At 43.9% G+C, this 8,643-nt stretch overlaps 1 long non-coding RNA gene across 1 annotated transcript; it reads left to right on the top strand.

Moving 5' to 3' along the window:
* The first annotated feature begins 7,405 nt into the window (after nt 1–7,405).
* LOC146378940 (uncharacterized) lies at nt 7,406–8,209 on the top strand. Its single transcript, XR_014801531.1, has 3 exons — nt 7,406–7,570; nt 7,671–7,970; nt 8,070–8,209. It is a non-coding gene; the product is annotated as an uncharacterized LOC146378940 (long non-coding RNA).
* Nucleotides 8,210–8,643: the final 434 nt, after the last annotated feature.

Raw genomic sequence — 8,643 nt, 5'->3', positions numbered from 1 at the left:
GCATCCGTGAAGACATGTTCCAGCTTAAGAAGAGTTCCTGCTGTAACAAGACAAAACGAAGTTTCTGTTGGAATAAGGACATTAATGTGCCATATGAGCAGTTCAAGTACTTTGTATATTTGCCTGTTCGTTATCTGGAAGGTTTGATTTGTTGTTCTGAACAATATATAAATGTATGTATAAGAGTAATTGTTTTGTGGCTCACAAGAACAATTAGGGGCCAGGATGTTGGAGCCAAGTCCAGGCCAATATTTTACTCAGTTACATCATGCCATATTTAAGTATTTGTCGTGATTTTTAAGTTTCTATTATAATCTTGATCATTTTATGTTATAATGTAATAGGCTGTGCTCCATAAATTTATCCTGCTTTGTTAGTCTGTTGTTGTTGTTGTTGTAAAGTGTTGGTAGATGTCGTAAAGGGGGTGTGTATTTGGCCCGCATGCGGAGGGGTGTGGGTAAAAAAGGGTTAGGTAAGCAAGCAGGACGGGGAGCAACAGTTTTCTGACCGTCGCCGTTTTAATGTTATTTTTTGTTGTAACATAAAGGGAATGTAAACGGAGCTCCCACCAGAGGCATTTGTTTTGTACCTTTCGATTTGTATGGAAAATAAATGTTTTGCCCCTTTTTTCCTTCGCCTTGTTTTTTGCTACCGGAAGGCATCCAAGCGACTTAACAAGAGCACGAGTCAGAAACTTTACGTCCTGCAGAAGCGGCAAAGAAGGACCGAAGGTTGCCGCTACAGAAACATTCTCATTTCAACACCCATTTGTTAGCTATTCTGCTGTTTTTCATCATGTCACAGGTGAAATGAAATGATAGTACATTTACTTTGCTTCCTGTAGGAGTGATCATGTCAGAGACCGTGTATTACTTATGAGGAAAGCCAACTTTGGGATTCCTAATCAGTCAGCTTTGGAAAAAAAATGTTTGAACTGTGTGTGAACAAAGCTCTTCTTTTTACTCTGGGGATGGTACACACTGCACAGTAGTTTTTAGACAAATGAGGGTAAAATGAGACATTAAAGCCTTAAAAGACAAACCACATTTTCGAAGAAAGCATCTCAGGTTACTATCTCTGTCAGGGCGTGTGTTTTGTCTCTGCGACTGTCGCAAATGCTGATAGGTGCATTTGATTTTGTGATCTCCGCCACAGAGAGTACTGGAAAGCAACTACTGCATTGTTAAAAGTAGAAATGTCGTTTATAAATGAATCGTGTAACTATAACTTTACTACTTTGCAGCTCCTTAGTTTGTGATTGCTATGATATGAACTTAGATGTCCTGTTATTCAAGTTTTTTTGTTTAGTTTGTGTGTCTTTTACTGTTTTTCTTGGTAACTGTTGTTATGTTTACATACACTGCTAAGATGGTGAAGGGTTGCTTTACAAGGGGGACTGAATATGAACATATACTCAGTTACCAGTAGGGGGCTCTGTGACTAATAGTGATAGAAGGATAGAAGAAGTGAAGTGTATTGTGATATGTTTTGAATGGCGAACTACTGCTGAATACACGTTCCATTATAAACCAAGCCGTCTCCGTTCTTCTGTCGAAACACCACAAATTGGCGACGAGGATGAGTGCATCAGTTCCGAGTCCACCATCTTTTCTTCAACATGTGGGTGAGCCGCCGATTCCATTTACTACATGGCGGAAAATATTCGACAATTACATGCTAGTAATCAATGCCACGGGAGACGCATGGCCGGATGCTAGGAAACGCGCTGTTTTGCTACACTGCTTGGGCCCGGAGGGACAGCGGTTATTCTACACGTTACCGGAGCAAGGTGATACATATGCTGACACCATGAGCGCACTGGAGAAGCACTTTGTGCCGAAAGTGAATGTCGTGGCGTGCCGTCATACATTCAGACAGCGTATTCAACGAGCGGATGAGACTGTTTCTCAGTATGTGGTGGCTCTGAGAGCGTTAGCTTCATCTTGTAACTTTGGACAAATGGAAAGTGAAATGATAAGAGATCAGTTAATCTCCAATGCTCATCTCAGCGCTGTGAAAGACAAACTGTTACTGGAGGACGATCTCACACTGGATAAGGCTCTAACTATTGCAGGCCAGGTGGAAGCAGCAGTCAAAAACGCTACTCTACTCTCCACACCCGGCTCGTTTCCGTCCGCGCCTGTTCAGACAGTCGACGCGGCAAATTCCCACTCTCACCAGAGGAGAGGACCTCGCCCTGCTAAAGGCTGCACTCCAGACCAACGCAAACGGGGAGGTTCAAAGCAGCAGCAGCGGAAATGCTTCAGGTGTGGTTCTCACAAGCACTTAGCTAATGATAAAAACTGCCCGGCTGCTTCTTCAAAATGCAACAACTGCGGGAAAAAGGGACATTTTGCCAAGGTATGTAAGTCGTCAGTCAGTGAAGTGAGAGAAGTAGTGGTTCCAGAATTGGCAGTACTGTGTGTGCAAGATGCTAAAATGATGGCAGCTATTCAAGATAAGCTTACCTGCACTGTCGACATTGAAACTGTACAAGGTGGTTCTAAGACGGTAGAGCTGATAGTAGACACTGGAGCTTCTGTGTCTATTCTGCCAGACACTATCTACAGACAGTATTTTGCAGACTGTTCACTGGTGCGACCTAAAGTCAAACTAGTTACTTATGCTAAAGATGAGTTAGCTGTGATGGGTTGTCTGCCTGCATCAGTTGCACTGCATGCACAGAATGAAAAAGTTCCTGCTTCCTTCTACATTGTCAAAGCTGGTTCCCCGCTATTAGGCCTCGACCTCATTAGAGCACTGAACGTCTGCATCGTCGGAGGCAAAGTGGACCGCATTCAGGATGAAACTGCAGATGAGCCGGATTCTACTAACCGGAAGTCTGCTGTATACAATGTTGATCCTATTCCACCAGCTCAACTTGGATGTGTTAAAGGGTTCATCCATAAAGTACATCAGCACCTTCGGCTTTCCAGAAAATGATGCAAACGGTCCTGAAAGATCTGCCTGGTGTTCGCAACTACTTGGATGACATCATCGTCTACGGAACATCAAAGGAGGTGCATGATACACGCCTGCAAGCTGTTCTCCAACGTCTCAGAGACGTCGGCCTGCAGATTAATGCTGGGAAAAGTTCCTTCTGCCAGTCACACATTACATTCCTGGGCCATGTAATCTCAAAGGAAGGCCTACGTCCAAGCCAACATCACCTTACTGCTATTGCTGAGGCTCCTGCTCCAAAGGATATGGCTGCATTGCGCTCGTTCCTAGGTTTGTCATCCTGGTTCAGTAAATTTATTCCAGATTATGCTACACTGGTGGAGCCACTGCGACAGTTGCTGAAAACAGACATGAAAGTTGAACTCCAGTGGAACGAGGCAGCACGTGAGAGCTTCAGTAACCTGAAAAAACTCCTTCTGGAAAGTCCCGCACTTGCCGTCTATGACCCTGACTTACCTGCTTTTATCACCACAAACGCATCAGACTACGGGCTAGGCGCTGTGTTGACACAGTTACATCCAGATCAAGTGGAGCGGGTTGTGGCGTTCGCCTCCCGAACACTGTCTCCTGCTGAAAGAAAGTACTCCACCACAGAAAAGGAGGCGTTAGCCTGTGTCTGGGCGGTGGAAAGATGGCGTACATATGTATGGGGCCGCAGATTCACGCTTCGTACTGACCACCAAGCTCTTACTACCCTTCTCAGCACCAAAGGTATGAACAGAGCGGGCATGAGAATTGCACGATGGTCTGCAAGGTTGATGTGTTTTCAGTACGATGTGCAGTACCGTCCTGGTGTTCAGAATGTCATCGCAGACTGCCTCTCATGGGTTCCCCTGACGTACTCCAGCACTGACATTGATGCTGAAAAAGACCTTCTCTTGGAGATAGCTGAAGTTTCTCCTCTCTTGACAGCGACACCGTTGACGGATTTTAAAGCTGAATGTGAGGACTGCCCTGACCTTTCTCTGCTGCAACAGGTTATCCGCTCAGGCTGGCCTAAGGTGAAAAGGTCTCTCCCACCTGAGATGCAGCCGTATTTCCTGGTGCGACATGAACTTGCTGTGGAATCACCGTTGGTTTTCCGGGGGACACGTCTGGTGGTCCCAAGGTCCCTGCGAGAAAAGGTGATATGCCTCGCACACGAAGGTCACCAGGGCATAGTTCGCACAAAGCAGCGGCTCAGAGAGCTTTACTGGTGGCCATGCATGGATACTCAAGTCCATGCGATTCTGTCATCGTGCTCAGTCTGTCAATTGTGTGACAAAACGGCCAAAACTGCTCCTGCTCCCCTACAGCCGGTTCAGTTTCCAGATGGTCCCTTTCAGCATGTGGCCGTTGACATTGTTGGACCTTTTGACCGTGGGTCGCAGGACTGCAGGTTTGCTATCACACTGGTCGATTACTTCAGCAAATGGCCAGAAGTAGCCTTTACTTCATCAGCTACTACAGACACTGTTATTAGGTTCTTGTCTTCAGTTTTTGCACGGGAGGGAAACCCTTGTGAGCTTACGACAGATAATGGACCACAATTCACTTCATCTGTCTTTGCTGACTTCCTGAAGGAAAGGGGCATCAAGCACATTAGAACAAGTGTGTATCACCCTCAAGCGAACGGGTGTGTTGAAAGATTCAACAGAGTACTGAAGGACTGCGTTCAGGCTGCACAGGTGTCCCAGAAGCCGTGGAAGCCCGCCGTAACAGAGATGCTACAGAATTACCGTGCTACAGCTCATGCAACAACTGGAGCAGCTCCGTTTCAGCTTCTCAGAGGGAGACCAATGAGAACAAAGCTAAATGTCCTGCCATTTCCCAAAGACACAGGACAGTATGACCAATGCAGGGCCAGAGTCTTTCACCAGCAACGTAGGAGTAAACGCTACACTGATGCTAAGAGGGGGGCAAAACCTCCCCAGCTTGTGGTCGGTGACAGGGTGCGGATACGTAAGCCTTTCCAAGTGGGGAAGGGAGAGAGACAGTTCACTGATCCACTGTCAGTGCAGCAACAGACTGGACTGAGCACCTTCATCTTGAGTGATGGAAAGAGATGGAATGCATCCCGTCTCTCACTCTGCCGAGCAGAGAATGCTGAGCCGTTGCAGGCTGGTGAAGAGGTTGAAAACAACACAAGAGAAACTCCTAAAAGACCTTCTGTTCCTAACAGACCGAGACAGTTACCAGCTTGGACCAAGGATTATGTAATGAAATTAGTTTAAAAAAAAAAGTGGGAAAATAACACGCTTGAGCTGTTGGATGCTAATGTTAAGTTCCATACTGCTAATTCTGAGGTCCAAGTATAATAGATGATTGATTTACTGTGATTTATTTGTGAAGTTTTGTGACTTAAGGTTGTTAGGTTACTACAGTAACCTTAACTGTACAAGTATTCATTATAAAGGACAATTTAGGCACCATAACAAGATGGGTATGTTAAGATCACAGGTATAGTTCAAACAACCAGTAATGTTATAAGTGAAATAGGTTCAGCAAGCAGTATTGAAAATGCTGTCTGGTTGCAAAGTTTACTACTGATAATGTTATGTGCAAATAGTAATGTTACCATGCTAAGTAAGTAATACTGAGGTAGTAGAATTCTGTGAGAATGAGGAGAGATGTTATGTTTACATACACTGCTAAGATGGTGAAGGGTTGCTTTACAAGGGGGACTGAATATGAACATATACTCAGTTACCAGTAGGGGGCTCTGTGACTAATAGTGATAGAAGGATAGAAGAAGTGAAGTGTATTGTGATATGTTTTGAATGGCGAACTACTGCTGAATACACGTTCCATTATAAACCAAGCCGTCTCCGTTCTTCTGTCGAAACACCACAACTGTCTGACATTCACCTCTCACACAGTGGATACAATTCTGCCCCTGCAGGAATAAGATAAGATAAGATAAGATAAGATAAGATAAGATAAGATAAGATAAGATAAGATAACTCTTTATTGTCATTGCACAGTCATACATAGTACAGTAGTACAATGAAATTGGAAAAACTGTCCTACGTCGGCACTACATATAACACAACACGACACGATATGACACATCACAACACAACAAACAACACAACACAGTATATTAACTTAGTATAAAAAAGAAGAATAAGTGTATGTGTTATGCACACTGTTATTATTGCACATTAATTATTATTGCACCTTGTTATAAATATAAATATTATTGTTATTGTTTTAAACATTGTTACCTCCCCCCTAAAAAAGTCCAGGGAGGTATCCAGTCAGGTCAGCTATTTACATTGATCAGGGCTATTGCCCTGTTGTAAAAGCTGTCCTTGAGTCTATTTGTTCGGGACCTCAGCAGCCTGAACCTCCTGCCAGACGGCAGCAGCTTAAACACCCGGTGTCCTGGGTGTGTGCAGTCCCGTAGGATGCTGCGTGCCCTCTTGAGACAGCGAGTGCTGTACAGGTCCTTCAGGGAGGGAAGAGGATGTCCAATGATTTTTTGGGCCATGTTGATGACCCTCTGGAGTGCCTTTCTGTGTGCTGTGGTGCAGCTGGAGAACCACACACCGATGCAATATGTCAGCACACTTTCAATGGAGCAGCGGTAGAAGACGGTCAGCAGCTCCTTCTTCAGGTCCATTTTTCTGAGGATTCTCAGAAAGTGGAGACGCTGTTGGGCCTTCTTTAAGACCGCAGAGGTGTTAGAGCTCCATTGGAGGTCTGTGTCTATGTGCACACCCAGAAACTTGAAACTTTGTGGTTATGAAACTGACCAAGTGTTTGCATAAAATGTCACATGTTCAAAGCCGTCACAGAACCTGGGGTTTTGTATAAGTGCAGCTGTTGGTGGGGAGATAATCTCACTCTTCTATATAAAGAGTCACCAGGCAGCAACTTCCAGATCTTCATTTGCGATCTCCTCCATCATCATTTCTCCACTTATCAGCAGCTATGGCTTCACTTCGCACCCTTCTGGGATTTCTTCCTCTGAAATCCTACCTCAGGCAGACTTTGATTTACAGGCGGTAAGAATCATTGATAATCATTTTTATTTTACCACCCATCTATTTTCATAACCATGTCTCTATCTTAGGGCCATGGAAAGGGGGTACTGGAGGTTATCTAACAGGGATAAGCAGGGACCCCCCCCTCCAAGACAGTTTAGCAGTCTACACGGGAGGCTAACCTTTGCACAATTTACTTTTATAATGACTTCACCATTTATGTTATGTGGTTATGTTTCACGCTGGATTTTGTGTGATAATACATATTCTGTGTTACAACAAACAGCTCTTGTGCTTCTGTCTAATTCTCAATGCTTTCCATTTGTGTGTCCACAGATGGCAGGTAAGTGGTACCGGACTGGAATTTGCTCTAATGGCCAGTGGTTTGTCAGTCGCAAAGCCAATATGAAGATCGGCACGGCCATCATTACGCCAACTGAAGATGGAGGTCTTGAGTTGACGTTCTTCAGTCTTACGTGAGTGCGAGAGGACAGACAGAGCAAATATCATTTGAATAGCATTAAAATATTTACACTGGAGATTAATGTGATGTCTTTGCGACAGTAATGATACATGTCAGGAAATGGAGAATTTAGCCAACAAGACCGAGGTGCCTGGAAAATTCACATACAAGAGTCGGCGTGAGTACGCCCACAAAGAGAGGAAACGAATAATTTTCCATCATCATCATCCAGTATTATTTTTTCACATATTCTCTTCTGCTTTTTTCCTTTTTGTCAGACTGGGGGTATGTGAGTGACATGCTTATGGTTGATGTGAAGTATGATGAGTACGCCCTGACCTATTCCTTCAACACCAGAGGGAATGAAACCTTTGTCATTAACAGACTATTTGGTAAAGTTGCATTTAGCTGTGTTCAGTAAACCGTTTAGCAAAGTTACACCCACTGCAGCAGATTTACATCACGTGGTTTCACAGGACGTAGTTTGGACCTCAGCGATGAGGTGCAGGAGAAGTTCAGGCAGTTCTGCTTGCAGACCGGCATCCTTCCTGAAAATACTGTCCTTCTTCCTAAAAGCGGTACTTTTACATTGGTGGTGAAGTTCTATATAAAAACAGCTTGGAATACAGTGATGTTGTGCACTGATCACCTTACACTTTCCATTTTTCCTTCTACAGAGGAGTGTCCACTTGCCTAACCTTCTGTCCCACCGATCATCTCACCAGTACTGCATGAAGATCTTACACCATCTGTTATGGAAATGTGCCTGAGCACCATCTTGAGATGTTTTTAACAATAAAAATGCAAACATCGAGAATATTTTTCTTCATTATTCATCCTTTGTATGAAATAAACTGAAGGACACCCATAACAACACAACCAAAATGTATTTTTCCCCCCATTCACACACTTTATAGTATTCAAGCAAGCAATCAATCAGTTTATTTATAAGCACATTTAAAAACAACAGAGGTTGACCAAAGTGCTATACAAAGCAAAAAGTAAAACAAACACACCTAAAGAGAACAAAACAAAAACTCAGTCACAATTAAAAGCTAGGGAGTAGAAATGTGCTTTCAGATGGGATTTAAAGTGGTGGAGACGTCCTAATTTGAAGAGGCAGACTGTTCCAAAGGGTCAGGCAAACGCTTGGTCTCCTCTGTGCTTTAGGAACAATCAGAAGCAATGTAACAGCTGACTGAAAAGTTCTATTTGCAGTGTTTTTAGTTAAAAGATCAGAGAGCTACGAGG

The sequence above is a fragment of the Perissodus microlepis genome, chromosome 10 (genome assembly GCF_051167445.1).
Source record: "Perissodus microlepis isolate ML-2025 ecotype Zambia chromosome 10, ASM5116744v1, whole genome shotgun sequence".
NCBI classification, from domain to species: domain Eukaryota; kingdom Metazoa; phylum Chordata; class Actinopteri; order Cichliformes; family Cichlidae; genus Perissodus; species Perissodus microlepis.
This window is presented reverse-complemented; position numbering and strand designations above follow the sequence as displayed.